The sequence below is a fragment of the Oryzias melastigma genome, linkage group LG6 (genome assembly GCF_002922805.2).
Source record: "Oryzias melastigma strain HK-1 linkage group LG6, ASM292280v2, whole genome shotgun sequence".
NCBI lineage: Eukaryota > Metazoa > Chordata > Actinopteri > Beloniformes > Adrianichthyidae > Oryzias > Oryzias melastigma.
This window is the reverse complement of record NC_050517.1, coordinates 28,312,340-28,317,898: the sequence shown is the minus strand read 5'-3', so window position 1 is coordinate 28,317,898 and position 5,559 is coordinate 28,312,340. Positions and strand designations below refer to the sequence as shown.

Here is a 5,559-nt window from a genome sequence, read left to right as displayed (position 1 = left end):
CTTAAGTTAAATATATAATTAAGAAAATACAGAAAAGCTCCTATTACACCAATTTTTCTTTGATTGTTTCCCCCTACATGGCACTTTCCTAATGGCAATATCTGACATAAAATTTCAAACGCTGCTATTTAATTTCGCAAGCCACCCAAAATGTTCCTGTTTTACTTATAATTGAAGCCCCTGATGCACAAAAACATCTTCAAGATCTGTTTTCTGGAGAGGATCCCCGCCGCTGCAGTTCAATAACTAATGGCAGCTAAAACCGGGCCCGCAGCTGTTTTGCAGGCTAACCACTGACGAATACTTCTATTCAGAGAATTACTAGCAACACTCAGAAAACCGTCTTACCTTTTTTTGCAGAGTTTACTCCAGATGGAGAGTTATTTCTGGCCAAGCAGTGAATGAAAAAATCCTGCTATGCTAAGTTGCGAAACTCGGTTTATCGATCAGAGAAGCTACACTGACAGAGCCAGGCTCAAAGTGAACCCATGTAGCGCCGGCTACAATCACGTCTGGCAAGAAAAATATGCAGTAAACTGACGACGGAGAGCAGATAAACCTCCAGCGCTGCACATTTACCCACCAAAAACGACCATAACTAGTTTGACATAACCAGGTGGAGCAAACATGAACGCCAACAGTAGCTGGTCAAGCTAGCTGCCGACTAGGCCTCGAGGTTGACGACGCACAGAAATCCAGCTAAAATACCGAAACCGCTAAACGCAAACTACCTATGCACATGTATATATATGCGCACGGACACCGGTGAGCTGAGCGGCATTAATGCTCGCTAGCAGCTAAAGAAGCACCGGCGCGACAAGGCGGCATCTCCTCGCCATGTTTCCGTTCAAAACCTACCTGCGAGCGGCTAAGCTAAAAGCGCTAACGAGCGTTATTCTCAATCACCTTTCAAAGCCAAAGTGATTTGCATCAAGCCGCTGGTGCGGTAACAACGACCCCCTCCATGTGACGGGGGCTACTGCGGTCTACAATGAACGCTATTTGGTTTGATGCAACGGAATCAGCGGAGAAAAGAAACGAGTCCGCACAGCGCTGGGAGAGCGGCCATTACAATGACGTCACCAACGCGCGACAAAACGCGGCGGGTAGCCAGGAGGAGGGGCCTGTCAAACCCCAATTTGTATCTTTCATCTTTCAAGCAGCATTTATGTAAAGACAATTTTGCAAAGATTATTTAACTGTTAATACCAAATTCTGCCTTTTTTGTTCTCTGTTTGTGGAACTTTAAAAGGGGGTAATAAATTCTGTTTCAAGTTAACCAGTTCTGAAAATCAAAGCAGAAAGATTTTGACCTCTCACAATAGTAAAAAAAAAAGAATGCTGCTGCAAAATGTGCATGTGTTTGTGTCAATATTGAATTTAATATGAAGGTAAGACGAATAAATATCATATAAAATTCTGAAATGATTTTCTTTTGCTTTTGGTGGAATTTTAATATATATATATATATATATATATATATATATATATATATATATATATATATATATATATATATATATATATGCTGTATATATGTGAAGAAGTTTGAGTTGTAATCTCTAAAAATATGTTCTTTTTAGTTGAAATGGGAAAAGATGTTTGGTAAAAGTTGTCCTTACAAATGTATTGTAACATGTCTATTCCTTCAATTGACAATCACCAATTAATAAGGATAGTTCCCTAATAATGAAGGAATAATTTTCTAAGCTGGCTTTGGACAGTTTGACTTTCATGATTGAAATACATTTACTTGTACATGATATAGCCAATTTGTCTGTCAATTATTTGTATGATAAGATATTTCAATTGCTGTCTAAGAGATGTATAATTGTCCATATTCCATGTTCCATCCAATCCTTATAAAAAAATGATTTTCTATTTATTAAGTTGCACCTACTCTTCCATATTAGGTTGGTATGAGGAGAAAATATATATATTATTTTTCTGCACTGAAGAACCTGTTTATGAAAATTAGATAATTTATAATTCAAAGTCACATTTAAGAAAACAATAAACCCCACCAAACTTGTTGAAAATTATTTTGGTTTAAATATCTTCATGCCCTGTCAACTACAATCTGTGAGTCTGATTTGCTTTCTATGGTGATGACTCAATTATAAACTTATTTAAATGACAATAACAAAAAATCTAAAGCATTGTTTATCCATCAGATGCTGGGACTCCAAGTATTTCTTGGATGTCAAAAACGGGCTCGTCCGGGATTTGAACCCGGGACCTCTCGCACCCTAAGCGAGAATCATACCCCTAGACCAACGAGCCACTTCCGAAGAATATACCACAACTGTCAAAGTACACCTTGTCTAAAATTGTGCATATGTGGTGGTGATGTGGCAGCTTGGACATCTTAACCAACAGCACCCTCTAGTGGTGATTTGATAACATAACATGTTGGCATGTAACAATAGCACAAATACAAAAGTGTCTTATTTTTGTAAGACTTTTTGTGACTTCAGTTGAGTTATGGTTGGTGAGAAATCAACCCAGTTGGCCCTTTAATCGTTGAAGATTGCAGACCCCTGATTTAGACAAAAGAAAACGAACACAACTTCAACACGTTCACTTTATGTGTAGTTACAATTGAACATATACATGAATATATTGTTATTTTTGTGTGAAATTTGTCAAGCAAGTTGTGGTTAGCCTACATATTTGTTAAAAAAATTATAGTCACTCTGGCTCACACATAAAAAAACACTTTTTAGAAAGAAAATATTCTTGCTTTTAATTTGTTATTTTGGGAGGTTAAATGAAATTGCGTTTTAATAAATTGGAGTGAAAAACAACTACCTGGGAAAAATAGTAACTAATTTGATTGAAATGAAATGTTGAAAACTATTGTAACTTTTAGGAAAAATAGTTGCTTAACATTTTTTGTGTCTCAATTATTATAAAAATGCACATAAAATTATGGAGGGACTGTACACCAACATAAAGTTTATCTTTTTTTTTTTTTTGGTTGCTTTATCAGGTGAACAATGTACAACTTTCAAAGCTGTGAACTTTGAATTAGCCATGACTTACATACATAATAGTTGCATTAGCTTTGAATTAGCCATGACTTACATGCATAATAGTTGCATTAGTGCCTAGTGGAAGCTACCAAAAGTAATTTAATGTCATTGACTAAAATCCCTAAACATTATTGTTTATCCATCAGATGCTGGCACTCAAATCTTTCTTGGACGACAAAAACGGGCTCGTCCGGGATTTGAACCCGGGACCTCTCGCACCCTAAGCGAGAATCATACCCCTAGACCAACGAGCCACTTCTGAGATACACTCATATCTTGAAAGGTAAAAATTATCTCAAATTGTACACATCTGGTGGTGATGTGGCAGCTTGAACGTTTTGTGGCATATTTACCAACAGCACCCTCTAGTGGTGATTATCGACATAACATTCTGAGATTAACGTCCAACCAAGTGACTTCCATACTAGTAGAACGTCAGACATTTTTCTTCAATTTATAGTTTCCTTTGTTGACTCTGCTCAAATGTATAAACATTGACTTTACTTAAATAATGAAATTAAGACTGAGTTTTTTGATAAATATGAAAATGAAGAAATACAATTAAAATATGGAACACCAAAATAATAATGACGTTTTTACATCTTAAGAAACATAACTATCAAATGTGACTTAAGTTGTTAGATTTGCTTTGTTTTCATTTATTTTAAATTGACTTAATTGTAAGTAAGGATATGAAGAGGAAAATGACAAATGTTTTACTAACACAACAAGGGAAAAATTTGCAGACAATGTTATATAGAAGCTGCCAGGCTTATAAGAATTTCTTCAGCCAATAATACAAGCAATACAATAAAGCACAGACTTCAGGTGTGGGCAAAACTGCAGTTTTTTTTTTTTTTTTGAAGCACAGAAAAATATAATTTTTTGTTTAAACTATCCCACCTTCTACCACCAGATGGCAGCAATAGACTAAGAAGGTACAAAGAAAAAACATTAATTTGATTAATCTTTGAAAATCCAGTTGCTGAATGATTATTACTAGTCTTGAACAACTAAGCTTTGTTAACCTAAAAATTATAGTTTAAATATAAATTAACTAAAGTCCAGACAGTCCAACCAAAACTTCTGTTTGCTTGTAAGTTTGTGTTAAAACGTTACTGATTCAAAAAGATTTTGCTGCATTTAAGTTTTTAAAAGTGAAAAAATAAAACACCTGTTTGTTACAATAATTTAAATCTCACAACAGGCCTATTATACAATTTTAGTTTTTAGTTTTAGTGCTTCTCATTGCAACAAATCAAACATGAAATTTAAAACAAGTGTTGAATAACATGACAGGGCTATAAATCAATCAACCCTAAATAAAGTGCTTTCAGCCTGGTTGTGACTGCTCTTACTTTTCCAGGGATTACAGGTGGAAATATGTTTAATTTGCTGTAATATGACATAATATATATTTGCATGTTTCGCATGATCCATTTCATTTGTGCATTGTCCCTTATTTTAAAGAAATAAACTCCTAAACTCTTAAATGTCAAAAAGGCGAGACAGTTTTTACTGGTGAGGAAAAATCAACAAAACATGACAACCAAAAATCTTTTTCATGGATGGGGGGGATCTGGAAAGCATCTGGGGTCAAAGCAAAACTGTTATTGACCCTGAGGGCCAGAGGGCCCACCGAGAAACCAGAATGAAGACGCAAACGCCTCCTCAATGAACACAAAAAGTAATTTTCCCCCAATTTTTTAAACATGAGTCAAGAAAAACTTTAGATCATTTTTTTTTGTTTTTCCTCTCTAAGTCTGTGGAAGTTTTGTAGATCTAGATGCTCATTTGCAGAACCAGAAAATTCCTCTGATGAACTTTTGTTCTTGTGCCACCGAACAAAAACACATGAGCAGCTGCTGGATTGCAAAAATCGGAGTAAATATCTTCACAGCTTGTGGATCCCTGCCTCTCCATCATCCGTCCTTTGAAGGCCTGATGGAGCTTTGTTGGAGCCAACAGCTGATGCCCGACATACACTGAGGGTTTCTCTCTGCAGGACGAGTGAAGACATCTCTATTTATACACGTGAAGGGTGGACAACCTGTGGAGAGAGGGGAACTGGACACTTCTCACATTTCCCCGATCAGCCATTTTTTCCATCCATCTTTCCCTGCAGCTCTTCCATCACAGATTTCACTAAAAAATCTGACACTGAGGCGTCAGTAAATTCGTTTCTGTAACCTTTAGTTTTAGTGAATTGAACCAACATTGGCCTAAAATCAGAGCTCAAAAGTACAAGATAAAAGTAGAAGAAGCGGTAAAAAAGTGGATCCACCAGCCTGTTGTTATCACAAAAGAAGTGGTTACATTCAGGTCACGCTGCTGGAAAAGATTACCCACCCTGAACCGTGTTTACTTTAACCTCCCCCTTCCTCCAACAAGTGCTGCTCCTCTTTGCCATCGGTTCACGTCTTACCTTTGTAAAACCACGGGTCAAAGTGAGACGAGGACCCTTCAGTGGATTGTGGAGGAATATTCCAGCTTTAACTCCTAAAAATGTGCAGCATGCACAGGC

The 5,559-nt window shown here is 36.6% G+C and overlaps 1 protein-coding gene and 2 non-coding genes across 5 annotated transcripts in view; all 3 read right to left on the bottom strand.

Annotated features, from left to right (window-relative positions):
• The window catches only part of zc3h18 (zinc finger CCCH-type containing 18), a 43,322-nt gene extending 42,204 nt beyond the window's left edge, over positions 1 to 1,118 (bottom strand). For all 3 annotated transcript variants that reach the window (XM_024280974.2, XM_024280976.2, XM_024280975.2), the window contains exon 1: positions 349 to 1,118. The gene's annotated coding sequence lies outside the window, so the exon portion shown is untranslated. The remainder of the gene's footprint in view (positions 1 to 348) is intronic.
• A 1,093-nt stretch (positions 1,119 to 2,211) lies between these two features.
• On the bottom strand, positions 2,212 to 2,283 carry trnap-agg. The gene has a single exon. It is a non-coding gene; the product is annotated as a tRNA-Pro (tRNA).
• A 934-nt stretch (positions 2,284 to 3,217) lies between these two features.
• Positions 3,218 to 3,289, bottom strand: trnap-agg. The gene has a single exon. It is a non-coding gene; the product is annotated as a tRNA-Pro (tRNA).
• Between the last annotated feature and the right edge of the window lie 2,270 nt (positions 3,290 to 5,559).